Raw genomic sequence first — 12,525 nt, 5'->3', positions numbered from 1 at the left:
CGTATGTCTCTCTCGCTGTGTGTGCTCTTATCTGTCCATCTCTCTCTCCTCTTCTCTCACTCTGGCAGTCTGTGCAGAGTATCTGAAGGGGATGTAACACCACTTGGCAAAGAATAAAAATTCTCAGAGGCAGAATAAAAAATCATTATTCTCTTCTCAGTCAGATTCACAGCTCAGACTCACACTCAGACAGAAGCTCAACGCCGTACTGCTCTCTATCCTCACAATCCAGAACCAGAAGATATTCAGACAATCAGTGCTGCTACATGAACAATATCAGACAGATCAGCCTGGACTCAAGTCACATCTCCCCCTTTTCTCCTTTCTCCCAGCCCTCTTAGAGACATAAAAGAGCTCCTGGTTCTCCTCTCTGTGAACTGGGCTCAGGGGTCACTGATCTGGCAGTTGTGGGCTCTGTTCCAGATCGGAAGCAAGAAGGTTCTATTAACCCTTTCCAGGACTTCCAGCCCTTCAGTATTACTTTCTTTACTGTATATCAGGCTCCAAACATGTTTTTTAAGTGTTTTATAACACAAGTGAGTGTGGAATTATCTTTGTATTTATGTTATAAACACCAGTATTGACACTCTGATCAGTATATTGATTATTAGTAGCCAAAGGCCGATGGTCGTGACTACAATAGTGACCAGTTGACCAGTCTGTAGCTCTGAGCAGTGGGACTCAGATCACACAGAAGAAGACCTGTTTGTGTGTGATTCTACACCAGCCCTGGGATTCAGCTGCTCTCACAAGTGTCTCACAGACAGTCTTATAAATGTACAATTAGATGAAGTCTTGTAACAGTTATACAGTTAATTTAAATCATCAGACTACCTATAGAGCTGAGAGCTGGGTGGAAATAAAACCAGGATACACGTTTTAACCTCCAGGAACATGAGTCTGATCCTCCTGGCTTCTATACTCTGATGATTCATGTAAAACCCTTGAAAGCGCTTATTTCAAGGACTCGTGCTCGTTCTCTACTGCTCCACACGGGTACACTTTGTAACACATTAATCTGTGAAGTAAACGCTTTTCTTTTTGCAACATTTCGAGTACCTCTGGCATTCATGAAAAAGACACTCAAAAGCAGCAGAGACGCGCTCTGCTCTGTCAGAATAAGCGCTGTGACGTTACAGACACCAGCCAGAGCACCGGGATCAGAGAGAGAGAGACCGCGGGAGGTGCACGGAGTGCACGGAGAAGAGTTATTGATCACTTATCTATCGACAACCGATTATTTAAACTGAAGAACCGTAGAAAAATCGATTAACTTCACCAATTGGTGAGTACTGATTCATTTCTTGACCCTGTTTAAGTATCTAGAAAACAGTTAATAAAGACTGTATCGACCAATTACCATAGTGCATTTAGGGTTAATAATGTTCAATCCGAAATTAAACAATGATTATTCATATTATTATTTAGGTAACTGTATCCTAGAGCTAGAAAATGATATTTCAAGTTAATAAATGTATGTAAGTAACAGTTTAAATGCATTTTTCCAGTGTTTATAAATCATAAGAATGGTAATATCGGCAACAGGCGCCCCGTCACTCCTCGCGTATAAGTGTCTCGCATTTGTCACAGAGAGCGGTGTGACGTCACGGGTAGCAACTAATACTAATATCAGTGTCTTCATGTTAATATTAGTGAGATTACAACTGGAAGTTTTAATGCTAGTGTTCATGTGAGTATTAATGACAGTGGCACTACTGATTGTTTTAGTTTTAATGTTCATATTCATGTTAATATTAATTATAATTATAGTGTTACTGTTGAAGTATAAGTAGTATTTATATTTGTGTTAGTTATCGTGTATCTGTAGATAAGTGTGTTTGTGGTATCTGTGCGTGTGTGGGTGCGTGTCTGGAAGTGTGTGGTGTCTCTGTGTGTGTGGGCTGTGTGTCTGTGGGTATGTGTCTGTGAGCTTGTTGTGTCTGTTAGTGTGTGAGCGTGTGGGGTCTCTGAGTGTTTGGTGTCTATGAGTGTGTGTCTTTGAGTATGTGTAGTGTCTATTTGTTTCTGTGAATGCATGACTGAGAATGTGTGTGTATGGTTTGTGTCCGTGAGTGTGTGGTGTCTGTCAGTGTGTAGTTTTATATTTGTAAGTGTATGTGTGGGCATGTCTGTCAGTGTGTGTAGTGTCTATGTGAGTATTAATGATGATAGCATTACTGATAGTTTTAGTTTTAATGCTATTATTTATGTAATATTAGTGATACTTATAGTGTTAGTGTCAGAGTATTAACACTCATCATCATCATGTTAATTTTCATGAGAGTATTACTGTTATTATAAGTATTATTAATCTAGTAGTAGTTTTTGTCAGTGTTAGTAACAATGATAGTGTAAGTTTTGGTGATAGTGTTACTGTTGTAATATTAGCAGTATCTGCATTAGTGTTAGTTATAGTGTATCTGTACCTAAGAGTGTATGCGGTGTCTATGTGCGTATATAGTGTCTATTTGTGTATCTGTGAGTCTGTGAGTGTATATATGTGAGTGTGTGAGTGTCTTATTGTGTGTATAAAGGTGTGATGTGTCTGTGAGTGTAAATGTGTGTGAGAGTGTAGGTGTACAGTATATCTATCAGTGTGTGAATGTGTGTGTAGGTGGGCTTGGGTTCCACTGATGTGTCTGACAGAAGTGACCCATCAACAGGTGTTGAGTTCCAGAGCCGCTTGCAAATAAAAAGACTTTCTAGAGTCCAGGCCAACGTCCAGAGAGCTGTGAGTTCTCTGTTTTTATCAGTATTAGTAATAATGACAGAAGTAATTCCCACGCAAATGATTATTAACCAAAACAGACATCAGAAAATATCGCCTTTGCAATGATGTCACTCCTCTTTTTAATGAATTTTCTTTAATGACATTTCTCTGTCTGAGTGCCTGCTGCGAATAGTGTGACAAGCCATTTCTTTCCAATATTTTCTAGTTCAGTTATTTATCGCATACAAAATATTATTTTACCTGCAAAGTCACAGTGAAACTACTACGGCGAATGAACTTTTTATGGGTGGAAAACGTTCAAAAGACTTAATGCTCCAGGGAAGGCTTGAACACACAACCTCATTATAACTCCACTGTGCACAGCTACATGCATACCACACACTGACCAACTGTGCCACTGGACCTCTGTAAGGCAGGCTCCTACACCAACTGTAAAACTGGCACAAACGTAGGGCGAAACACAGGGTTTTGGCTGTGGATACATCTCCACATGGGGGAAAGGGACAGTCAAATAGTAAGGAAAATAAAAGAGAAGGAACTGAAATATACAGTATGTGCTCACTGTAATGTAGGAAGAGGTGGTCAACAAGCAAAACAGCTTTGCGGATAATGTGAAGCGACATTGTTTTGTGTCAATTAGCCCATGGATTTCGCTTCATGTGCCTTAAGCTGTGCAATTTGTATGATTGTTGAATGAGATTGGTTTCTTCACAAGCCCGGTCAATTGCCAGTGGAGAGCTTGACGACGCACACCTTCATGAAGACTCTCTTTAAGATGATCACACCTTTCATTGTCAAGTCGCCTCCTTTGCATACAATAGTAGCACCAACACTAAGAGAAAGGATGAGAAATGGCTTTTATCAAGTGATTGCAGTGTTTGTTTGACTGAGGATCCTTGTGTGCTGAACTGTGTAGTGCAGTAAAAGAGAAGGTTTGTGTCACTCAAGACTGAAACGGAACAGAACAATACAATTACAATACTTTTATGAAAGTAAATAATACTGGTGCATCACAGTTCTTATAATGGTGAAAATAGGAGCACCTTCTCTACATTTTTGACTGACGTATTTAAACGGCAAGAAATACTATCACTATGCAATTAATTAATGCAGTTGAGCTCCTCTAAATGTTCTAGTCTGATGAAACAATGTATAGAATTAGGTGACAATATCGGAATTCATTCAAATGCACAAGATAATTTTCAGCAGCAAAAATACGCTCGAAAATATTTTACAAGAAAGAAACCTTACATTCACCCTCTACATTAGCAGAGAACAGTAGGACAGTTAGTGTCACTGGACACTGCATCACAGAGGCTGATCTTTTCGGACTTCAGTGAGTCTTCCGACTTGTCGTAACTGTTGAAGAAGCACCTGTTGAATCTCAACCGAGATTTCCTGAGAGATCGTTCAGCGAGCGAGTCCTCCCTCTGGACTCCGCACTGAGCTGAAAGCTGTGCGAATTCCTCACTGTATGTCCTGTACTGTTACATCCGTTCTTGTGTACATGTTATCTTGTGTTATCTACGTGTAGAAATGTGACAAGAACACATTGAACTTTTTCCATGTGTGAAGGAAAATGCTAAAGAGCCTGAAAACTTTGAACATTTAAGTTCGCGTGCTTTATATACTGTATATTTTTTACTTTACTTTATATGCTTGGGGTGGCTAAGGATCTGTGCCTGTGGCTGGAAGGTTGCTTGTTCAAATCCCTCTGCCGGCAGAGGAATCCTACTCCGTTGGGCTCCTGAGCAAGGCCCTTAACCCCAACTGCTCCAGGGCACCATACAATGGCAGACCCTGTGCTCTGACCCCAGGCTCTCTCCTTATCTGTGTGTCTCATGGAGAGCAAGCTGGGGTATGCAAAAAGATAATTCCTAATGCAATAAATTGTAAAGGGTTAATAAAGTGATGTTATTATTATTCCTTACAGCAGAACAAGCAAATTGTTACAAAAAACACCAGCTAATGTACACCAGCGGAATTAACATTAATATACTGTAAGGTGCTGTTACTTGGGAGTGTTAATCTACAGATAAATTAAACAAATGGTATTTATAGCTCTAAAGAGGTTAACATAGACGTCTGTAACAGATCTTTTCAGTTCATTGCTGTTCCTCTGACTTGGTGAGCCTTTGGAATTTTAAAAGCGTTTTGCTTGCCTCTCGTGTGGTCTGTGTACCAGTCCATTAAGAGCCCCACTATCACTGTGTCGTGTGTGGTCCTACACAACTACACAGCTATCTACTGGAGTCGTCTTCTGGCCGTTGGTAGTTGAGAACAGATTTAATACGGAGCTGCGCAGAAATTTCTGTGGCGAATATCGCTGCAGAACTAGCCCGTGCACAACAACGAAGAGAAAAAGAAATACCACAGTGTTGCCCATAAGAGGGAAAAATAGAAATCAATTGTTCAAACAATTACAACATTCTTACAGTGGTCTCATGTTATTTTTCTTGCCATAAGAACAGTGGGATTGTTCAATTGTATTGTTCCCCAAATGGTTGAATAATAATAATAATGATAATAATAGTGGTGGTAGCTGATCGTTCTTGTCCGTGGCAGAGTGACCTGTGCGAATAAAGTATGTTGATTTATTCTCCACAAGGCATCACTTTAGCGTGAGTTTTAACCCATTCAGTGCTTATTTCAACTAACGCCACGTTCCTTTCTCTAGGTCTTCAAATAGTTTACAATGTAGAGGTATCTTTAGTAATAAGAAAAAAGCTGCACCTCGGAGATCCATCTCACAAAAGCAAAGACTTCTTAAAGTGCACTTATGAGCTGTAGAACCTGAAGGAGTTCTCTCTCCTAGATATTAAACGTGCAGATAATGAAATCAGTGATTTACGATTTCCGCAACCTTCCAATAAATACATCTAAGACATGTAACAAACACACTGTGCAGCTCCAGTGGTGCATTTGGTCAGCGTGCAGTACATAGTGGAGTTATGCCAAGGTTGTGAGTTCAAGCCTCACCAGTGGCAGTTTTGCCTGTGATTTCAGCTGCAGAAACTTGCTGTTGGATTTAGATTGGTTCTTCTGTTACTTTTTCCGCTCGATGGAGCTTTATTAATGCAGGCACACCTGCTTCCTCGGCATTTTATTTTATCGCTGCTCACAAACCAACATACTGCAGACACCTCTGATACTGTTAATGCTTGTGGGCCACGTGTTCCTGCTGTCAGCCTATTATACCATGTTCATGCGCGTCTAGAAACATTACTGCTCTAGTACAGGAGCGAAAGACTAAACGAAATCACACCCACTTTGAAAAAAATCACGTTTGACAAACCATAGGATGACGAGAATGGGATTCTTTGGTTGTTTGAGTACATAAATCAAAGACACTGCGTTCAGCATATTCACATCAGGCTCTCGGACAGAGATAAACCCAGAGAAACTCTTCTCACGTTTTAATCTGTAACTGCAGGAATCAACAAATTGTTAATTATCTCAACTTCACTTACAATTTTTAAACAATTTACAAAGCCCACAGTTGATGACAATTGGCTCCGGCACACATCAGTTGCTTGGAATATCATTGTAATATTTTATTTGCTTTCCTGTCACACCACTTTTATTAATAATGAAGTTTATCAATAAACGTTTATTTAAAACGTCATTTATTATTGATACAGTTTCATTCTGTCTTTATTAGGAGCTGTATCACAGCTAATGCATGTAAAGCCTTCAGGATGCGATGGTGAGAGTTCAGTTATCCCAGGGAGTGAAGAGAACTGAAATTTAGTAAATACATATTTTAATAGAGTGAAAATCTTCAAAGTGTTCTGTCACTTCAAAAGCAAATTACAGGAGAAGGGATTGAACCCACATAGACATTTGCTTAGTGGGCTGTAAATTCGACACCTTAACCACTCAGCCATCCTGATCGACAGTTTCAACTGCTCAATTGCTCAGCCATCCTGATTTCACCTTTCCAGCTCTGTGTTACACAGTTCATTGAATATATTAATTTAATAAATTTGTTATATTTTTGAATGGAATGAGACGGTACACTGGTGGTTCCCAGGGGAAAACAGGGTTATTGAGCCATTTGGTATTCTGAGAATAAATTGGGTGGGTGAATGTAACCGTGCGGTAAAGTAAAAGAGTTCTCTTAGTTGAAGCGCTACAGATGCAGCCCCTGAAAGTGTATAAGACTTACATTTATAGTACTGCTGACACAAATGGAGCCTCTACATCAGACCGAAATAGCGATGTGTTCGCTTAATTGTGCGTAGGATCTCCTCATGAAACTGTCTCATTCATCAGTGGAAATAGAAGCCATTACAATACGATACATGTTCACCTTCAACCCCGCAGCTGTTGGACGTGCTTGTTTTGGGACTATTTGCAATGAGTACTGAATTACGAGTTAGGTGTCCATACTGGTATCTTCTAAACTGTGAGGGACATTGGGTTATATACGAACAGGACAGAGACACAGTAATAATCCTATATTAATGTGTCCTGCATTTTAATTTACTGATCAGATAAATTGAAATGTTCTGATTCAGAGCCCGTGCAGTTTGTGCTAATTATAACCACAACAATACCCCTGTGTCCTGAGCACCACACTGAGCACACGTTAAGCTGGGCTCTGACTTTGCTCAGCACGACTGCTTGTTGCAGTTGAGCTCAGAGCTGGAGATGATCTCCATATTCTACTGCACTAACTAGTCCGAAACTTAGTACACAGTACACACTTTCTAAATGAAGTCAGGTTGTTAAAAAATTTAACCAGCGCCCTGTCACAAAAACGTAACCCGGTCTCTCGCGCGACAAGCGAGGTTACTCAGCACTGTACTAACGAGGAGCGCTTGTCCGCAGCTGAGGGTGAGCTCTGTTTACTGTCAGCAGACATTTCCTCTTTTCCAAAGACGTTTTCGACTTCTCTCAGCTTTTTAAAGACGGTCATAAACGCTCATGAAGTAATTAATGTCAGTTTGAAGTCTGTCTCTGTTGCCTCGGCTCTTGATGAAGAAAAGCCGTGCGTGGGAGACTCCCTCTCTAAAGAAGTTTGCCGTCACCCTGCAAGAGAGAAGAGCCATCAATCACCGAGGCAACCACTGAGACAATTAACATTAAACACGTGAAATGCGAGATGTTGTGATTTTTTCCCACTTAAAGCTTCTATCGTTTCTACTCTAACGAGAAAAAGAGTACTTATTAGAAGTACGATTTGAACAAACGTCTCCAGAGGAAACTGCGACCTGAACGCCTTAGACCATCAGCCATCTTGCCTTTAGTTCTTATAATGAATTATGTATTTTATTTCTTTCTCCTCGTTGCTCATGGAATAATGTAATTAGAGAAATTTCTTTTTTCATGAGGAAAACCAGCACAAGCAAATGTAAAGTTTAGAGCAGCGCTCAATAAAAACGATCAGAAACGAAAGCGCTTATTTTGCTGATCAGTATATTCCGATACCGCTGGTTCTGCAGAAGAAATAAGAAAAGCCGGACTCCTAACACTGTGTTGCCATTAAGGCTACTTTTTGAACGTGATTATTAGAGACCTGTTGAATCTCCACCGGGGTTTCTTGAGAGATCGTTCAGCGAGCCAGTAATAAAAAACTACTTCGCTCAATCTCTGCTGTCACTATTAACTCGGACGTGATGTTCCGCAGATGTGCAGTGTGTGCTTTTCCTCTTGTTGTATTCAAGAGTACTCGCTGTGTGAGCTCCTCACTGCGTTTCCTTTACTTTTCCTGTGATTATCTACGTGGAGTGCGGTGACAAAATAGTCTTGAACATTTTCGGTTTGTGAAAGGAAACACTAAAGAAAATACAAGTGATGAACTTTTAAAATATCAACAGTACAGCTAGAAGAGTGGAAGACAAAATACGAATTATAATGAAATCCACAATACACTTAAGGAAAACACAGACGCCCGAACGGGGACTTGAACCCTGGACCCTCAGATTAAAAGTCTGATGCTCTACCGACTGAGCTATCCGGGCTCTGGAAAACAAGCGACCCTGTCGGGATCCTCGTAAGTCACATGTCTCTTCTTGTGCCGAAGCGCAGTCATACCTGACCCGTCTGGAATGACCACTGACAGACTTTATCCAGAAGCGACGGCACCTCACCCAGTAGAATGAGTGAGAAATACAGCATGATATGGGGAGGTAAGGGGCTCCCACAATTAATCTTTCCTCACATTACTGATTTTTTCAATAGCATTTTGACCTTTTTTCACATTCAGATTTTTTCCCATTTAATAAGATCTTTTAATCAACAACATTAAGAAAGAAAACAAATGGAACATTTTTTGGAACAACAATTTAAAAAAAAACCTTTCAATGCCTTGGTTCTATAACTGTGCACACCCTTTATAAAGGGAGTTGTAACTATGTTGAAATTTAAAGAGCATTTCTGTAGAGAAAACAAAACATTTTCTCTGCCTTGATGTTAAGCTCAGGGAGCCTGCCTTTTAGAAATTCTATCTCTAAACACCTTGCGCAGCCTCTCGAGAGACTAACAAATATTGTTTTGAGAAATTGGCTCACACACCGGAAGGCACTAACGTTTCTCTTCGTTAGAGTATGTGAATAACTGTTTAACCCAAGATGTTTGTAATTGTGATTTTGTTAAAATTCAATAAATCGTCTATCAGCAGCAAGAAATTACTATGAAAGTAAGATTTTTGTTATATCATAAACTGTAAGACATGAAGAGAGTTTACAGGTCGTATCCTTCGCTTTGTCTTTTAAATTAAGCGTCCAGGATTCAAACCTGTGTTCGGACTGTTGTGTTTCTTGAATTTCTTATAATCATCAAATGTCATTGTTTAGTCCATCAGTTTTTTTCTCAGTTGTACAATGGAATTCGCGCAGCTTTCAGCTCAGTGCGGAGTCCAGAGGGAGGACTCGCTCGCTGAATGATCTCTCAAGAAATCCTGGGTGAGATTTAAAAGGTGTCTTCTTCAACAGCCACGACACGTCTGAAGACCTCTGGATTTCCTGAATATAACATAAAATTAGTTCAAATCATTTGGTAGTTAACAGAGCTAAATGCTTTAGAGGTACATTTAAAACAGCAGAGCAACACCATAGCACTTCGAGTGTGCCTGAATTTAATTGTGTAAATCTGGCTCTCTATGAACACGAGCAAAGAGTTCATATTCAACAGAAGATTGCGATGTGAGCACAGTAATATAAAGCACCTAAAGATACCGAGATCTCATACATGCAAAGCATGCCTTCTATCACTGAGCTAAATCCCCAACAGACCTATCAATGGAACTGACTTAGAGATGTGCTGATGCTCTCTGAACACAATCCACCACTCACGAAGAATGCCTACAGTTTCCCGCTTTCGCGTTTCCTTTACTACAGAGTAAATTCGTAGGAATGAAGAAATAAGGAAGGAAAAATAATCGCATCGAAACTTCCAGAGACTGGGTAAAAATGAATCAGTTATTTTTATATCCAGTCACACGGGCGACGATGATTGATTTATCGACGGGGGAGTGCTTTTTTACCTCCTCACTCGACTACCTTGATTAAACTACGCATAGAACAACAGCAGTACTGATGATTTTCATGGACCGACTTGTTTTGTACAACTCGAGTGATAAAGCCCTGTCTGCAAATATTGTAGAAGAACGAAAAAGGGCGAAGCAACGCTCCAACCACAGGAATGGTAACAGGAAGGATCATGTTATTTAATATGTCCTTTGGAGATGCCTTGTCAACGCACACAGGCGTTAGAGCTGGACAAATAATTGATAGTGGTGTTTGTAAACAATCATGGAACATTATTTCTAAACCAGGAAGAAAGGAGCAGACTTAAACTTTAAGAGACAGAAACGACACCTTATCACAGCTAACATTAATTAAAATGACATCACAATAAAAGAGCGGAGCCTTGAGTGAATCAAATTAGTTTTCATTGGACGTCTGTCTCTTCATAACTTTGTAGGTGAGAGGGAGGATTGCGGAAATGTGCTGGTGTTTCTCAGAAGTGCGTTGGTGCTATAGGTGCCTTCTAAATAATTGAGCCGGGTTTGAATCCCGGTAAGTGCATCCCCAAATCTTTTCAAGAAAATCTGTGATCCGGTAACATATCTTTTGAAACTAGCATTCAAGGTAGGATACGTGTTCTTAAACACCAAAACACTCAATAAGGAAAAATCAGATCTCTGTACACAAGACGGCAGTGCGATCTTAGAATTCCTGTGTTGTTGACGGATTCAGACTCCTTCTCAGAGGTCTTTGCTAGCCAAATAACTTTGCAGCTGAGGAAGAGCACCACGGAAAATACCAAACACAACCAGCGAGCGTGCTCTTAATGCAAGGAGCTGTTTTTTTTTTCTCGCAATAATCATTATTAACCAAAAACAGCAGCACAGGTAGGTCGCATTTGTGATTATGTCACTTCTCTGCTTCAGGAGGTCAATAAAAGACTCTGAAAGTAGTAAAGCAAAACTGAACTCAAAATTATATTAGGAATTCTGAGCGATATATCCATACAGGAAATCCAATAAGAATGTTGAAATATTTGAATATCATCTCTCTATATATTTCGCTGCTTTTTACCCGGAGTAAAACTATTGGATTGAAGGAATGCTAACCGCTGGGTTAAAATGTATAGTTGTTATTTTGAGAAATCTGTAAACTCGTGATCTTATATGTTTTAAAAGACAGCACAGGAAAAAACGACAGTGCTGATTATTTTCCGGAGACGGAGCACTGATGACCTATCCGAGCTGATTGATAAAGCCCACCCAGTGGATACTCTAGTAGAACGTCAAAGAACATTCACCATTGTATCCAAAGAAACCACAGGAGCAACATCAGGAAGCACAATCAATTCCCCTTTTAAATCTTTCCTGTAAGGTATGCTATGTGAATTCATGAAGTTAATCCTCTGATCTCTTTTGACCACGAACAAAGTATTTCTGATGGAGCGCTATGTTCGAAGATTTAATAAGCTTTACCCCTGCCAATGATTCGGCGTGAAGAATTAAAAGTTTCACAGACAAAAGCAGCTCACCACCACAGCCAATATTAAATGTACTTGCCGGTACACTATCATGTGCACTGCCTCAAAAGTGATCTCGGCAGATGTTGTTCCCTACATAAAGCTGAACATGCCAAAGAGAATTTATGTTGAGAAAACAAAATATTTTTTCTGCCTTGATGTTAAGCCTGTATTTTAGAAAGTCTATCTCTAAACACCTCCCGCAGCCTAACAAAAAGCGCTTTTACTGATCGTATTGCAGGTCTGAAAACACTAACATTTGGCAGCGGTGGGATTCGGACCCACGCCCCCAAAGAGACTGGAGCCTAAATCCCGCGCCTTAGACCGCTCGGCCACGCTACCTCCCTCCATGCCCCTCTTCCTCACATTGCTGGCTTGGTAAATGCCGGGGGCTTCAGCTCTTGTCGTCGGATCTAATGATATCATGACATGTGGAAGTGACTGCACCTTTATCTTCCGAGATGCTTTCAATACCACAAACACTACTTTCACCGGCACAAACAGCAATAATGAAGGAGGTGGGATTCATCCTTTGTGCTGTTTGTAGGGGCGCAACTCTACGGTGATCTACTGACTTAAAAAGCAAAATTCAAAATCCTCTGCTACTACTGTTGCTTTTTTCATAGTTTCTTCAGATCCTTCATTTGAACGTCGATTTTGAAGGATATTGATGATAATACCACATAAATTGTGGTTTTCTTGTGCTCGCCAATTTTATTCAAATACCAGCCTTTTTTACAGTTCCTTGCGTGTTTCACAAGGTATAATATCCCCCTCGCATCCTCAGCTAACATATTTTAAAA

General features: G+C 40.2%; 2 non-coding genes across 2 annotated transcripts; both read right to left on the bottom strand.

Annotated features, from left to right (window-relative positions):
* Positions 1 to 8,624: 8,624 nt before the first annotated feature.
* trnak-uuu (transfer RNA lysine (anticodon UUU)) lies at positions 8,625 to 8,697 on the bottom strand. The gene has a single exon. It is a non-coding gene; the product is annotated as a tRNA-Lys (tRNA).
* A 3,285-nt stretch (positions 8,698 to 11,982) lies between these two features.
* On the bottom strand, positions 11,983 to 12,064 carry trnal-uag (transfer RNA leucine (anticodon UAG)). Its single transcript has one exon. It is a non-coding gene; the product is annotated as a tRNA-Leu (tRNA).
* Between the last annotated feature and the right edge of the window lie 461 nt (positions 12,065 to 12,525).

The sequence above is a fragment of the Atractosteus spatula genome, chromosome 10 (assembly GCF_055471065.1).
Source record: "Atractosteus spatula isolate fAtrSpa1 chromosome 10, fAtrSpa1.hap1, whole genome shotgun sequence".
NCBI lineage: Eukaryota > Metazoa > Chordata > Actinopteri > Semionotiformes > Lepisosteidae > Atractosteus > Atractosteus spatula.
Note: the sequence above shows the minus strand (reverse complement) of the source record. Positions and strands in the feature narration are given on the sequence as shown.